General features: G+C 43.3%; 1 protein-coding gene across 7 annotated transcripts in view; it reads left to right on the forward strand.

Moving 5' to 3' along the window:
• Positions 1–17,370, forward strand: part of ZNF385B (zinc finger protein 385B) — a 148,070-nt gene that overhangs the window by 27,700 nt on the left and 103,000 nt on the right. The window lies entirely within an intron of this gene.

The raw sequence follows: 17,370 nt of genomic DNA on the forward strand, positions 1-17,370 counted from the left end.
ACTGACAGTTTTTCAGTACGCAGCTTTATTTCTGGTGACACTATTATTTTCACGTTTTTAGAATCAACAGAGCAAACGTCAAAAGCTATTAAAAATTCCTTTCTAAATAACAGTGTTTGCAAAGTCAAGTTCCTGCCCTTTAAAAGAAAGTGTTTTGGAGGATGCTGTTGCATGCTGTGCATTGTAAGCAATGTTACACACTATTTCTTTGAGTTTGTAAGAATCACTTACTCCTTCCTTACTTTGTTTGACCTCCTTATACTGACCCCCTCACAACTTTGAGCCCTCGTCCTCCAACAACAAAAATCTAGACTCCATGGTTAATAAGCATAAAAATAAATCTGTGCTGCAGATCCAAAACCCAAATTCTGCATCTTGTAAACCTGAACTCTGAAGTTCTCTGTGAGCAGAGTACAAAACTACAAAAATTCTGCAAAAGGTGATACTTATTTGAAAAGAGGGGCCGATGCTAATTCCCTCTGTCCTTGGTCTTGATTCACTTCAATATGATATTCATTTCTGTTTGTTCCTTTGTGGAAGACAATCAAAATTCTAGCCATGAGTATAGGGAGTGGGCAAATCTGGGGTGTGAGAATATATAAAAGATTGTTAAGCTTTAGACAGAGTAGTGTGTAACAATGTGGGATGTTTTTCGAATTTAAATGCATAACTTTCTGTCTGGCGGATTTGGTAAAACAAGCATATTATTAGGGCTGGAAAAAACAACAACACAACCCAACTTCTTTTCCATCAAACATAGCAATTTCTGATGCATCAAACAGTATCAGAAATCAGTGTTGATTGTGTGAAAGGGCACTGGGTACCAGATGTTTGCCTTCAGTAGCTGAGCCTCCACAGAGTTGTGAAGTTGAAGTATCACACGAATATAACTTTTGATACATTGATTTTATTATAGCGTCTGAGTACCGCATGCCAGTTCAATGTAGAGCAACATCTGTGCACCTTTTGGATGCTAATTGGCTCCATGGAGCATTGTTTTAAGTTGAAACGGTTCTTGTTGCCTTTCTGCAATTGGGGTGGGTCTGCATCATTGACTTTGCTCAGCTGTGCTGGTTCATAAGGGCCCATAGCTCAGTGGTGGAGCATCTGCTTTGCATGCAGAAGGTCCCAGGTTCAATCCTCAGCATCTCGTGGTAGAGCTGGAAATGGCCCCCAGTCCAACACACTGGAGAGTCACTGGCAATCAGTGTAAGGCGATACTAGGCTAGATCAATCAATGGTCTCACTTGGGACAAGGCAACTTCCTGTGTTCCTATGACTGTCTCTTAAGCTTGGATGTAATTTGCCCCCTGAATGGCAGGTGTAAATTGACTCACTTGTGGGTCAGAGGCAGGATGTTGCCACCCACATATTCTCGGGGCTCAGTTTATGTCTCCGTGCAGCTGGTTGCTTTTGACCTGAGCTTTAAATCTGCAATCCTACACACACTAAAAAATAAGCTCTACTGAAATCAGTAAATATAGTTAGAAACTAGATGTGGGTTAGCATAATAATATGGCACACTCTGTACTTAATTGTATTTATCACAAAAGAAGAATATATATTGGTGTCTGGTTTTTTTTAAATAGCTACAGTTAATACTAAAGGGTTGTTACCTGATGTGTTTAGGTAGTGAACTGTTATTTATTTATTTATTTTTTACAGGTTTTCCTTTGAATAATAATAATAATAATAATAATAATAATAATAATAATAATAATAATAATTTTATTATTTATACCCTACCCATCTGGCATATATAAAACATGCATCTTCTTTTGCATCTTTTTATTGTTGAAGCAGATAATAGGTGAATGGATGAGAGAAGATCATGACATTTTAATTATGTTGACATGCCAGAAAGAATTTCTGTTTCTAACCGTATATAATGCATGTCTCTTTAATTATCTGTGAAAAGGGCTATCATTTTGTGGATCTTAAATAAATATGCCCTGTAGGATTCTGCTGAAAAACCCATAACGGCATGTAAAATAAGTTTTAACAGAGACGAATTTTTGAAGAATGATTTCTTTATATGCTTAAAGAGTATTTTGGAACTGTCCAGTTTGTAAAATATAGTGTTGCCGTTTTCACTCTACTCCTTCTTCATAAACCTATGAAGGGTGCAAAATAGGGAGGAGGAGGAGGAGGAGGAGGAGGAGGAGGAGAGCTCATGCAGGGTGGGAGGCCAGCTGGAGGGCATGCTGTTGCGCAAGTGCCCCATCAACAACCAACAAACCTGTAGCTGGTCCTGCAGATATGTACTGACTTAGTTGTAAAGGTAGAGGGACCCCTGACCATTAGGTCCAGTCGTGACCAACTCTGGGGTTGCGGTGCTCATCTCGCATTATTGGCTGAGGGAGCCAGCGTACAGCTTCCAGGTCATGTGGCCAGCATGAAAAAGCCGCTTCTGGCAAACCAGAGCAGCACACGGAAACGCTGTTTACCTTCCCTATTTATCTACTTGCACTTTGAGGTGCTTTTGAACGGCTAGGTTGGCAGGAGCTGGGACCGAGCGTAGTTGTAGACAGCCACAAATAACTTGATTGCAATATCCCAATGGCCACTTTCTCACACATAACACATGAATGGGATCCACACACTGAAAGAAGCAACAGGAAGACACTGCTGGCCCAGCCCTCAACATTGTGCAACTTCCCTGGCCACTCACATCAGCATCTATATAAAGGTAAAGGTAAAGGGACCCCTGACCATTAGGTCCAGTCATGACCGACTCTGGGGTTATGCGCTCATCTCGCATTATTGGCCAAGGGAGCCGGCGTACAGCTTCCAGGTCATGTGGCCAGCATGACAAAGCCGCTTCTGGCAAACCAGAGCAGCACATGGAAACGCCATTTACCTTCCCGCTGTAGCGGTTCCTATTTATCTACTTGCATTTTTGACGTGCTTTCGAACTGCTAGATTGGCAGGAGCTGGGACCAAGCAACGGGAGTTCACCCCGTCACAGGGATTCGAACCGCCGACCTTCTGATCAGCAAGCCCTAGGCTCAGTGGTTTAACCCACAGCACCACCTGGCATGAAAGACCTCTCCAGGAGCTGGAACCATGCATGATCAAGAAGCTTAACTGTGTAGGTGCATGCTGCTCAAATGTCTGTGCCTAATTTGTGGGTTTCAAGCGGCACAGCCATTGAAACATGTTTGACATTGGTGCGGGCTAGCAGCACAGCCCCGCTGCTTCTTTCAACACCAGGGCTCCTTTCACATGTGCATCATGTTGTGGGGGCTGATGATGACCATCCTTGTTATCAGTTGCCTCATGCAATAGATCTCTGGGTGGCATACAATACAATATAATGTAAAACAAGACAGCTAAAAACACACCAAAATACAAACTATTCATCATCAAAATCAATCTAGGCAGCAACAACAAAAACAACTAGCAGTTAGTGAATGTTTGTAAATAGAGAGGAGTTATACTGTTGCTCTGTTGCTACCCAAATAAACATCCCTCAAACCGACAAGGCCAAGTTGTATTGCAGAAAGAGAAATTTGTGAATAGCAATCCAAGCAGTTATGGGGAGAAATGAAGAAGGATCCCTATGCACAGCTCCTTTGTAATTGAGACATATTCTTGTTTTCTCAAATTTATTTGATTTGATGTATTATATTTCTACGCTGTTTTTCATTCAGAACATAATAGAGCATCACAAATACAGCATAAATCATTTAAAATAATTAACACATCACAAATAGAGCAATTACAGTCTATAAAACACTATCAACGAAACAGCAATTAAAAAATAAGCTGAACATCACAATTACAGTGAAAAGTCATATTATACGATATAAAAGATCGATATGGCATTTATCACCTATAATGCAATATTGATAACATTAATGGTAATACCTTTATTGTCAATGTACAACCTGTGTACAAGGAAACTAAAAAAAAAATAAGCTAAGCACTGTTAAGTTCATACGCACACTCCCCATGGTCCCATGACTTAAAATCTTTCACTCTATCCAGTTCATCATAATACACATAAAACTACACATAATGCCAGTTGCTAAGGCAGCTCAAGTCATTTAGGGTGACAGTATCTTGCCTAGGTACTAAATCTGACAGGTAAATACCACAGTGCCAGAGACTGGAATGTCTTAAGAATAAGTGCATGATGGTTAGTTATTTTCGAGCTACCCAACCACCACCGCTCCCCATTTTTACTAGATAGATGATTCAGAAAGCAATCCTCCCAATGACTAAACCTGCCGAAACCTTCCAAGGGGGAAATAGTTCCTGCTTGAAACTCTGATGAAAAGAACACTTGTCCATTCATCCCTGTAGTGTATTCATACCTGCCATGAGGTGCAGCACTTTTTGGAACATTACACAAACTTCCTTGTTTTAAACCATGCGCTAGTTCAGAATATGCAAACAAGAACTGAAAGAGACCTTTGCAGGCCAGTTCTGCGTAAGCAGGAAACCCAATATTTACACAATAATCAATAGGGCAGCGAGCATAAAGACCAGCAGTGACTTCTTCTACAGAGTGTGGTTTAAACCCAGTAGGGGAAGCTAGAATCTTCCCTTACATTTCCTAGGGAGACCAATAAAATCTAGGATAGTTTTGAATTAAGAGTTGGGGGGGGGAGAGAGAGAAAGTAAACTCGCTTAAAATCTTTCCATCTAGTTCAGAGCTACAACCTTGTTGTATATCTATACTGAATATAAAGGTAAAGGGACCCCTGACCATTAGGTCCAGTCGTGACCGACTCTGGGGTTGCGCGCTCATCTCACATTATTGGCTGAGGGAGCCGGCGTATAGCTTCCAGGTCATGTGGCCAGCATGACAAAGCCGCTTCTGGCAAACCAGAGCAGCACACCGAAATGGCATTTACCTTCCCGCTGTAGCGGTTCCTATTTATCTACTTGCATTTTGACGTGCTTTCGAACTGCTAGGTTGGCAGGAGCTGGGACCAAGCAATGGGAGCTCACCCCGTCACAGGGATTCGAACCGCCGACCTTCTGATCAGCAAGCCCTAGGCTCAGTGGTTTAACCCACAGCGCCACCTGGGTCCCCATACAGTATATAAGGTTCTGTAAACATGGGGTTTGGGGGTGGGTGGGGTATATTGCCTGAATTTGTTTTAATATAATGGGTGGGGGGAGTAGATGTTAATAAAGTATCAGCTATGATTACCGTAACTGCTACTGTTTAGTTTTTTTTCAATTATTTCTCATCAGGGAATAAGCCATGTTGTTCATGTTGTGACTCAGAATGTGGTGCTGTGTGATTTATTTTTTTTAAGCACTCAGTGATACCCTAACATGTATGAGCACTTTCCATATATCCCTTTCATCAAGAAGAGAAGAAGAGTTTGGATTTGATATCCCGCTTTATCACTACCTGAAGGAGTCTCAAAGCGGCTAACAAGCTCCTTTCCCCTCCTCCCCCACAACAAACACCCTGTGAGGTGAGTGGGGCTGAGAGACTTCAGAGAAGTGTGACTAGCCCAAGGTCACCCAGCAGCTGCATGTGGAGGAGTGGGGACACGAACCCGGTTCCCCAGATTACGAGTCTACCGCTCTTAACCACTACACCACACTGGTGTAGTCGCTGGTGGGAGGTTGTGTGTGTGTGTGTGTGTGTGTGTGTGTTCGTTCTTGCAGTAATATATGCACACATACAACTCAGCACAACCTCTGGCCAATATATGGGGCTAATGTACGCTTTCTGTCTGCTCTGCAGCCCCAGAGCAACTAGCAGTTGGAGCTAATTGTTTGTTTCTGGTAGGGAGGAGGGAAGCAGGCTCCTTGCAGCTGCTCCTTCTGGGGCTAATGGAATGGGCCAGGCTGATGTGCCCCCTTGACATGGCGTTTCCCCTGGCAGTTAAGGAGCGCAGCCTTTGGTGTCCCGTTCCCCCCCCCCCATTGATGGCAGTGAAAATTGCCACAAACTACCATGGTGCTTTTAACTGAGGATAGCTCAAGACAGCTGCCTAGGGAAATATTTTAAAGTGTAAAACTGCTAAAGAAGAAGGAAATGACTTTTCCAGTGCTGCCCTGACACACATTCTTCTACTGAAGTGAAAGAGCGACAAGAAGGCAGAAAGTATCATGCCGTAAGGAGGCACAGAAGAAGCAAGGGAAAAGGCAGAGATTTAGCCTGCAAGCAAGAGGTTCAACAATCTATGAACAAGGAATTTGAAATCTCACTGGCACATGGAGGGGAGGTACCATGCTGGGACCATGGGATAAGTAAAGCAATAAAGGACCTGGTTGTTCTGGGTTCAACAAGCCATGGGGGACGTAGAATGGGCAAAGTGAACTAGCTAGGATTTGAAACATCAACATAGTTGGGTGTTGTTTGGGTCATTTTTAGTTGATGGTGCCTGAGGATGTTGACAAGGTACTTGTGGTGATGTGTTGGACCTCGTCCCTTGAGCACACAGTTTAATCTGGCTGACGGGGCTGTAAGAAGATACCATCTTGATGCAGAATCGCTCTGAAAAAAAGGAAAGAAATTATCACGATAGTGGTATTGGGTGTACCTTCTCACCTCCCCACTCCAGCAGCCCCAGTAAAGATGGTGTAGCCAGGTGTCTCTGAGAAAAGAAGCAGTGTAGTTGAAAAATAACTTGTACTGTAGTTGTGCGTGAGAGTGTAAGACAAACCGAAAGCTGAGTTTTGGACTTTTGTGTGCTGTACAAACACTATGCAGTGCTGGTTCCCTCTGGTCTTGAGATCAGATTGTAGGCAGTGGGATTTGCTGTTGGAGTGTTTCAGCTGTGTGCTTCCACTGCGCTTAAACTGTGTATTTGCAAATGTAGTCAAATATTTAAAAAAAAAAAAATGGTCTCATTGAGTTTTGGTGAGCCCTCCATACAAAGGAAACCAAATCCAAGTTAAGCTCTGCAACCTCTGGAATTTTCACTCCTTGAGGGAATTGGGATGAGCATAACAACTTGAAAGAAAATTTTCTGTCTCAGAGAGTGTAGCATAAGGTTCACAGTGACATCATTGGGAGGTCAGCCAGTCACCATCATCAATAGCTTGTTTTGGTTGTAAAAATGTGTGTATCCTGACCACTTGCGATGTTGCTAAAGATGGATCCAAACAACTCAAAGTCACAACCAAGTTTTTCTAATGAAACATATTGAGGTTTAGTTTGTTTGTTTTTTCCTGCCTGGTTGAAATAAGTAAGGAATTTTAAGGGACAAAATAACAATAATTTCAATAAATTACATCGCGTTATGTCCTGCGGCAACCCGGAAGTACCGGAATGGGTTACTTCCAGGTTTCACCGCTCGCGCAAGTGCAAAAGCGCTAAATTGTGCTTTGTGCATGCGCAAACACAGCGCTTCGAGTTGCGGGCATTTCACGTTACGGACGGGCCTCCAGAACGGATCCTGTCCGTAACACAAGGTACCACTGTAATTAACTTTTGTCATGAAGTTTCTGCATAAGCTTAGAGAGGGAGTTTTCTTTTCTTTTACCCTGCTATGATCTCTGCTCAAACCATCTGTGGACTTTCTTTTGGAATGCTTTAAGCAGCACCTAGAAAAAGCCAAAAGGAATGACTAGCAATACAACCAAGTAAACGAGCTGAATTGTAATATAGCTATGAGAGGGTTTCATGGTGCTGCTGTTTTAGCAACTACCTTGCCTGAAACTACTCCCCACCCCCATAGGGGATGGAAATATAAGCAGCTGACTCTTCAGGTGGTAATTTAAAGGAGTTTTGGTTTGAAGCCAAGGTCCATTGCTGAATATATAAAAATTTAGATTAGCGTTGGAGTGTTATCAGCCTTCTGTATGTATGGTTAGTAGTGAGTTAGCTGAGACTCTGAAAATAATAAATCTGTCCAGAGGAATTGAGAGACAAAGTCCTTCCTACTATGATTAATTTTTCCACTCTGTAATTCTTTTGTTAGGAATCCATTGTGGGTGGCTCTAACAATTTTAGTCTGTGAGGGCTAATATTTTACTCTCAGCAAACGGATAATGTCCAATAATTATAGGCTGATATTTTTAACTCTGCTAACGCAAGGCACGCCATGTGTAGCAGCAACAAGACAATGCCTAGCTATGAAGTCAAATCTTTCCCGTGCATATATCTTTCAGTATTGCAGCATTCACTATTACCAATTTCCCGGGCAGTATCTGCATCAAGCCACTGCCACCTGCTGCAGCTATTATCCATTCTGACTCAAATTTGAGGCATAGGGCTACTTCCACTATTACTTCCCTCCTCTCATTTTGCAAATGTGTGTAGGAAAATTGAATTGTAAAACATGGGAATAGGCAGATATGAAAATGAGACACATAACTATTAAAGTGCTTGGGACCTCCTCAGCTTTTTCTTTCTTTCTGACCTTTTTTTATTTTAATTTTAAATATGAGTAAGGAAATGTAACACGGTATGGATGTTTGGAAGACACCATGGCAGAGGAAACATGAGGGGCCATGCTCCTTGTGGCGTTTGCCCGTTCTTTTGGAAATGTCTGTACAGGAGGAGAGAAAGGGTTAATAGGGAGACCCATAGAAAAGCCCAGAGGCGGAGCCTACCTGCTTTTAAAAGGCTTAGCCAGAGGTTTAGACAGTTGGGAAGACAGTTGGAAATAGAGAGAGAGTTAGTTCAGTTGCTTTCTTGTGGGTGGGAGGCATAGGAGTCAGAGTGGGTTAGAGACAGAGGGGAGACAGAGAGAGTGAATGGGATTACAGTGTTTCAAAGTATTTAAAACTTGTTTGCGTTCACAATAAAACTGGAGTCTTTGTTAATACGTTACAACCTTACTCAATCTGAATATAAGCATTGCCTGAGCTCTGCAAGTGCGGCTTTCTCCTGATTGAAGTGCAGAGTGTTTGAGGACTGGGACATTCGCAGGGAAACCAAAATGCTTGTTTACAAAGCTATTGTACTACCAACCTTACTATATGCTTGTGAAACATGGACCACTTATAAACGCCATCTCCAACTCCTCGAAAGATTTCATCAACGGTGTCTCCAAAAATTTTTGCACATCACTTGGGAAGACAGGCGAACTAATATCAGTGTACTGGAAGAAGCAAAGATCACTAGTGTTGAAGCAATGACTCTTCAACATCAACTTCGTTGGACTGGTCATGTTGTGCGGATGCCTGATGATCGTCTTCCAAAGCAACTACTCTGTTCCGAACTTAAAAATGGAAAGCGTAATGCTGGTGGTCAACGAAAGAGGTTTAAAGACTGTCTCAAGGCAAATCTTTAAAAATGTAGTATAAACTCTGACAACTGGGAAACACTGGCCTGCGAGCGCTCCAGTTGGAGAACAGCCTTTACCAAAGGTGTCATGGGCTTTGAAGAAACTCGATCTCAGGATGCAAGGAAGAAACATGCTAAGAGGAAGGCATGCTTGGCAAATCCACACCGTGATCACCTCCTGCCTGGAAACCAATGTCCCCACTGTGGAAGGACGTGTGGATCCAGAATTGGCCTCCACAGTCACTTACGAACCCATTGTTAAAATTGTGTTATGATTTCCATGTCATATCTGAAGAGTCATGCCCCATGATGCACACCTTCCTTTGAGGCATGAATGATGCCCTATTCATCACAAATCAGTACTTAACTGTTTTTTGGTATGAGTTGTGTTGTCTAGAGCTGATAATGCACTGAGACCCAAAGAGTAAGGCATTTGATATCATTTTTCATCTGAGACAGTGTTTTGTTGCTTGTTCACCCACACATGAAGTCTTATTTTCCTCTTAAATAAATCAGTGTAAGCCCATTAAGGATAATAGGGTTAACTCTGATTTATACCCTCAAATGTCTGAAGAGGGTAACTTGTGTGACGTTTATAAAGAGCAGTAGATTGGTTGTCGACAGTGTGAAAAGCCCTGATGCATCACCAAAAACCAATAATTAATTTTGGAGCACATATTTTCCAGAGTGTAACAAAAACCTATATGATGTCCTTGAGTGTTGAAACTAATGCATAGAGCTCTACAGTGCTGAAAGATGTGTACAAATTCATGAAGACAGATCAGTTTTACCCGATACTCCATTTTAAAAGAAAGGTTATAGACATGAATTCCATCCTTCCAAAATTGTTTATAATTTGTGCTTTCTCTACTGCCTTTTCATTTAAAATATTAGCAAACATTTGAAAAGAGAACTCTAGCTTTTCCCTTTTCATGCTTGAAAGGAAACAATCTTATCTTTGCCATGGAAATTTAAGCCAAATTTTATAATCCTAAAATATCAATATCAATATAAAGCAACCTTGACTGTCATTTTACACATTCTGTGAAGTCTTGCTTTCTTTCCAATGAAAATCCATGTCACAATAAATCCACTAAGTCTTTAAGCTGGTATCGCAGGACTTTTTGTTGTTATCCTAAAGAAATTGGGGCATCCGGAAGTTTATCTCGCAAAGAGCTGTAGGATACACAGACAGATTTATTCAATCTATAGGAATTTCTTACACACACAATAGGAGAGAGTGTGTGCGAGAGAGAGCAAGGGCTGGTGTAATGCAGTGGCTAAGAGATTGAGCTATGAATCAGCAGGTCCCTGGTGGAATCTCGCCTCAGCCATGAATTTACTAGGTGGGCTTAGGCAATCTGCTGTCTGTCTCAGCCTCAGTCCCTGCATCTACAACTGGGAAGGATGGCCTGAATATATAAGACAAATTCTGGCATGACTGTAGTGGCTACCAGTTGGTTTCTGGGCTCAATTAAAAGTGCTAGTTTTGACCTTTAAATCATTACGCAGTGCAGAACCCACACTGCCTCTTTGCACATACACGGGCTTAGACCCTGTGATAATCACCTGAGGCCTTTCTTCCTGTGCCCCTTCCACAGGATGGTCTGGAGGGTGGCCAACAGGGGTGGACTCTGGTCTTTCAAACTTCAGCAGTGCCTTGCAAGAGGTCAAAATTCCAGTGCCTCCTAGCCTCTCCGTCCATTCTGCTCAATTCACAGCAGTGGTCTAAACCACTGAGCCTCTGGGGCTTGCTGATCGGAAGGTCGGCGGTTCAAATCCACATGATGGGGTGAGCTCCCGTTGCTCTGTCATCCCAGCTCCTGTCAACCTAAGAGTTCAAAAGCACACCAGTGCAATGGGGTAAATAGGTACGGCTGCGGCACGAAGGTAAACGGCATTTCCATGCACTCTGATTCCCGTCATAGTGTTCTTTTGTGCCAGAAGAGGTTTAGTCATGCTGGCCACACGACCCAGAAAACTATCTGTAGACAAACGCCTGCTCCTTCAGCCTGAAAAGCAAGATGAGTGCGGCACCCCATAGTTGCTTTTGACTGGACTTAACCATCCAGGGGTCCTTCACCTTATACTACGTCATAGTTGTGACACCCTGCAGCACCCCTTAGGCCAGGCATCCCCAAACTTCGGCCCTCCAGATGTTTTGGCCTACAACTCCCATGATCCCTAGCTAACAGGACCAGTGGTCAGGGATGATGGGAATTGCAGTCCAAAACATCTGGAGGGCCGAAGTTTGGGGGTACCTGCAGGGGCGTAGCCAGGATCAAAACTAGGGGGGGGGAAGCCATGGTCATCCAGGGGCGGGGCCAAGGCACGGGAGGGGAGGGGCCACGAAGTGGGAATGTGGGCGGGGCTACAGGGCCAGCAGGCCCGATGACATTGTGGCGGCGGCGGCAGTGGCCACCTTGTGCTTCTGGGGCTGGCAGCGTTGGCGGCTACCCTGCTTGGCTGGAGAGGACGGGAGGGTCGGGCAGGCGAGAGGGGGTGGCAGGGCGGGCGAGGCAAGGCACGGCCGCAGCCACGACGGCTCCGAGGCGTTGCTGCATATCAGCATAATATTTCAACCATGTCGTGGGTTCAAGCCACACCTTAGGAAAAAATTCCTGCATTGCAGGGGGTTGGACTAGATGACCCTTGTGGTCCCTTCCGACTACAATTCTATGATTCTATTGATATATTACCATAGCATATGCATCATTCTGCTTTCTTGAATTGTCCTACTCCTAGGCATAGCACCCAACTCCTAGAGGCCCAGGTGCCTCTCCCCTCCCCCCCCCAATTACTGGTAAATACCGTATTTGAAAGAGTCATCCCCCCATGTTCATGGGCTTTCTATGTGGGGCTTATCTCTCTCTCCCCCCGTATTTGATTAAGGATGGAAGAGGGAGGGAAGGAAGGAAGAAATAGAGAGAGGGATAACTCATATTTTTGGGTGCCTCTGGGTGACGCTGTGATGCTGGAACTCTGCAGCAAGAGGAAGATACCGGTACGCCTGTACAGGAGCCTTGTAAGCAGCTTTCTCTCTGCTTGATTTACAGCAGGCACGTCCAACAGGTAGATTGTGATCTACCAGTAGATCACTGGATGTCTGTGGTAGATCACTGGTAGGTCACTGGCACCCCTAAAAAAAGCTCACCCAAAATTTTCCTCCTCCCTAAAAAAAAGTTGAACTATGACCTGAAGCCCTAAACAAAAATGGGCCTCCCTCCCTCCTAAAAGAAGCTCAACAAGTTTGACCAAAACCCCAAAAAACAGGGCTTCCCTTCCTTAAAAAAACTCAACAGCTTTTATCTGAACCCACCAAAAGGGGGTAAATCACTCCCAGTTTTAAACTCTGTGAGTAGATCAGAGTCTCTTGGGAGGTGGCCACCCCTGATTTACAGTATACAGATGCAGGAGGAGGGACAGACTGGAACACCACTGCTTTTTATAAACATCATTGTGTCTGTCAAAGCTACAGGGCCCCCCTTTCTTATTCACTTCCTTTTAGCCTTGCAGAGCCACCTTAGTCAAATTGAATCCTCTGCACCCTCATTAAATCGTCAATAGAACTCTTAATGCGATTCCTGAATGCTCATTAACAACTCCCTCTGAAGAACAATAGGGTGAATTGGTCAGCTATCGAAACCTACCTGGGGATATCTGCTCCATTGTCTTAACTGCTTAACTAGTGGTAGCCACTTTGCTTTATTTATTTGATGTGTTTTTGTTACAGCTGTGCCCCCCCCAGCAAGTGGAGACTTAGCTGCTCTTGCTAAAGCAAAGCCCTTTCCACTTCAGTTTTTGGAGGGGAAAAGTGCTGGTTATGGTCTGTAAAATACATTAATTTTTTGCTTCGGGGGGGGCAGCTGCCCCCTCCTGCCCCCCCTGCCTACGCCCATGGATGCCTCCCTTAGGCTCAGCGCCTAGTGCGGCTGAGCTGGTTGCACTGCCCCAAATCTACCTCTGGTGGCAACAAGAGAATGAGCCTTTTCAGTTGTTACTTCCTGTTATGGAATGCTCTCACCAGGAAGGTATGTCTGGTACCAGCTTTATCTAGTTTTGGATACTTTTGTTGCTACCTGGCTTTTGGCCCTCAACTTGATGGCATTTTAGCCTTTTTTTTTTTTAGCAAGGTGAAAACTGTAGTCCTGCCTTTTATTTGTATTGCTGTGTTTTGGTTTTTTTAAAATGGATCTTAATTGCTTTTAACGTAAGTTGCTATGTGGGAAAAGTGACTAACAAATACAATAATAAAAATAATAGTTGTTGTTTGTTGTATTTTGGGTAGCTCAGTGCAGCTATCCAAAAATTTCTATTCTATGCAGTGTCAAGACCCACTACAGCTTGAACAAAGCTGTAGCATTTGGTGCTCCTGGGCTATTAATTAAATGCTGTTAAAGTGAGACAGAGAAGTCTTTATTAACCTGTCTTTCCCAACTTCTACTCACTTCTTGATTGCTTAGCCTAGGTCCACCTCTTTCAGTGTAGTTCTTGGCGATTTATTCCCAGGGTTTTTACTTTTCGTGCCCCTTGGGTGTGAGCAGTGCTGTTTTTCTAGAAATTGAGTTCCGGGGGGTGGGGGTGGGAAGCCCTGGGTATGAGTCTGGAGGTTTTAAGGCCGTACAGCATATTCCCCTTCCCCATATATCATAGCTGCCAAGTTATCCCTTTTTTTAAGGTATTTTCCCTTATGCTGAATAGGCTTCCTCGCGAGAAAAGGGAAAACTTGGCAGCTATGCCATATATCCAATCCTCGACTTCATCTGAAGACAAGAGCCCTAGTTTTGATACAATCTTTGACACCAGCTTGTTTGAAAGTCTTCCATTTGCACTGACATCTCTCCTTCATCGTTAGCTTGTTCAAATGGCATCTTGTCATTTTGGAGGACGACTCTTTCATACATTTATTTTTAGTGATTTACACCTCAGTCCTAAACACAGCACTCGGATAGACTGGCGCATTGCTCTCAGCAGCACTTAATGCTATACAATGTGTTCAGGATCAGGGTGTTAATCTGTTTTTGGAACTAGATGTGGTGGATAGAATATCCCTCATATCATTCTTTACACAGAAGTCTTATTTTTAGGTTCGGAGAATGGTGTCTGTTTATTCACCAGAAGGTTCATTAATAGCACTGTATTTTTCCTGTTCCTCCCTCCCCTCCTTTTAAAGATGCATTTCACAGAAGAGTCGACAGTAACTACATCACATGTTATGGGTAGGTAGCCGTGTTGGTCTGACTTAGTCGAAACAAACAAACAAACAAAAAATCCTTCCAGTAGCACCTTAGAGACCAACTAAGTTTGTCATAGGTATGAGCTTTCGTGTGCATGCACACTTCTTCAGATACTTCTTCTTTCACATGGAAAGTTCTTTCTTTCTTTCTTTCTTTCTTTCTTTCTTTCTTTCTTTCTCTCTCTCTCTCTCTCTCTCTCTCTCTCTCTCTCTCTCTCTCTCTCTCTCTCTCTCTCCCTCCCTCCCTCCCTCCCTCCCTCCCTCCCTCCCTCCCCATTTTCTTTCATTTGATTGGAAGAGCAGGCAAAAAAAGGGGAAAAAACTTTAACAAAAACACTACAGCTTAGCTTTTGGACAACTGATGGAAAATTATGAGCTAGGTCAAAAAACAAAAAAAGTGAGAGCACAAATGCTAGGGAATTCTGACTGATGGAGGAAGCGCTTGAGCAAGAAGCCATATTATCTTCTACCTCCATAAAACAAGGAGTCTCCCCTTGCCTTAGTTGGAGGGATGTTTATAGGAATTAATGGTAAATCTTCCTAGTGTGATAGTTTTTCATAGCAGATGTTTAGCAAACTGGAGCAATAAATGCAGGCAGTATATATATATTTTCATATTGTCTTGAAAAAAAACTAAGCTACCTGCTAGCTTGGGCACAGGGCTGGGTTGATATAGCTTCCTTGCTCTGGAGTTCACTGTCAGGTAAGTGGGATAGGATTTCAACCTGAAATCTCTGGGAAAAATTTTTTTAGGAGGAAGTAACAGCTGCAAAGAAAGGGAACCTCTTTCCAGAGCTAGAGCTAGAGCTATAGTAGGAGGCTACAGCATAAATTAAGAACAGGTTAATTAACAACTGTGTCAAAGCAACTGGAGAAATGGCCTCTATAACATTTGCAATACATCACCCACTGCCAGATTCTCATTTCCTAATGGGCAGAACCTGATCAGAGGTGTGAGCCACAGAAAGTAAGGGCATGCAGAAGGTTTTGGTTTCAATCCCTAGCGTCTCCAGATAAGGCAAGGAGAGAATCCCAGTCTGAAACCCTGGAGAGCTGATGCCAGGCAGTGTTAGAAATACAGAGCTAGCAGGACCAATGGTCTGACTCAGTAAAATGCAACTACCTATATTCCTATGCAATGCTTTTTTTCTTTAAAAAAATGTTTAGGGGTACTTTCATTTTGCCTCAAGAAAACCACCATTTTATAGTTCAAATGGGGGGAAAATAAATACAGTAAATGGACAAAAGTACAAAGATTCACAAAATGTTTAGGGGTATGCGTCCCCCTGCGTCCCCCCAGAAAGAAGCACTGTTCCTATGTATGCCCACTGGAAAGGAGGGTGACTAACTAGTAGTGAGACTTTCAGCAGAAGTGCAGAGGAGGCTATAGCAAAACTGTAGTGAGAATGCACAGACACTCAAGCTTTCAGTCTACAGTGGTACGTCGGAAGTTGAACGGAACCCATTTGACTTCCAAAACATTAGGAAACCAAGGCATGGCTTTCAATTGGCTGCAGGAAGCTCCTGCAGCCAATCAAAAGCCGCAGAAGTCGCATCGGATGTTCGGGTTCCAAAGAATGTTCACAAACTGGAACACTCACTTCCGGGTTTGCAGCGTTCGGGAGCCAAAATGTTAGACTCGCAAGGCGTTTGGGATCCAGGGTACGACTGTATGAAGTTCTGCATACTACTCGGTCTTTATTTCCCACCCCTATTAAAGGGAACATGCAACACCCCACTCCCTTAGTGATAACGAAGAATTACAGGTGTGGCTGCTTTGAAATGCAGTAGATAAACTCATTTGGCAGCATTAACACATGACAAATCGAGTGCCCATTCATCCTTTCCCCCTCCCCTCCCCAATGCCAATCTAGTATGGTGGATTTGTTTCTGTCAAAATAAAATACATGATCCTTGCTGAAAATAGTATGAAATATGATGTTTTTTTCATAATATTGCATTTACATAGAAATACCTTTTACCCAGAAGGAAAATAAATCACAAAACACTTATCTGTGTGCAAACACAAAAGTTTATAATGGAGCCGAATGGTTTGCAGGCAGTGTCTATGGGGACCTCTCCAGTAATGCACTGGGGGCGGTGGGCGGAGAAGTCCTAGCTAATGCAAGAAGTTTAGAGGAAGCTATAGTATTGCACAGTTTAAATGGCTTTTCTCACCTAGTATTCTTGAGTGCTAGTATTGGGATTCCATGGATTTTTCAGTTATGATGTTGGCCGCTTACAACACTGTGACAGAACAGTGGTAGCATCAAAGGGAAAGGAAAGACAGCAGAAAGTTCAAGGGCACATTAGGGATTTGATTGCCGACAGCATTATTTCCTCCCCCTCCTCCTCCTCCTCCTCCTCCTCCTCCTCCTCCTCCTCCTCCTCCTCCTCCTCCTCCTCCTTTTTCCTGACTGGCAGTCAAGAAGGGCAGTCAGGGCAAGGCAAAAAGGATGTTTTCGTCCTTTGTTTTCTGTATATAAGAAATTTTGCATTTCATTCTGCAAGCCACCATTTACATCCAGTTTTTAACTGGCCAAATCTTGATGCAGCTAGGTAGCCGTGTTGGTTTGACGCAGTCGAAATAAATTAAAAAATTAAGAAATTGTCCAGTAGCACCTTAGAGACCAACTACGTTTTTCTGCATCCACACAAAAGCTTATACCCAGAACATACTTAGTTGGTCTCTAAGGTGCTACTGGACAATTTCTTTATTTTTTTGGCCAAATCTTGGTACTGAGACTAGAACTTCCCTTGCTTTTTCCAGTCACACATGGTATTAGGTTGGTCCTGGGGATGAGAGAGAGCCAATGGCAGATTCACGGTTCAGCATCCTAATAAATCTCTCAATGCAGGAAGAGAATGAAACGGAATGCAGATTACCTGTGCAACATGATATAATATTTTTATGCATTTAAATCTG

Source organism: Zootoca vivipara, chromosome 1, assembly GCF_963506605.1.
Source record: "Zootoca vivipara chromosome 1, rZooViv1.1, whole genome shotgun sequence".
Lineage (NCBI taxonomy): Eukaryota > Metazoa > Chordata > Lepidosauria > Squamata > Lacertidae > Zootoca > Zootoca vivipara.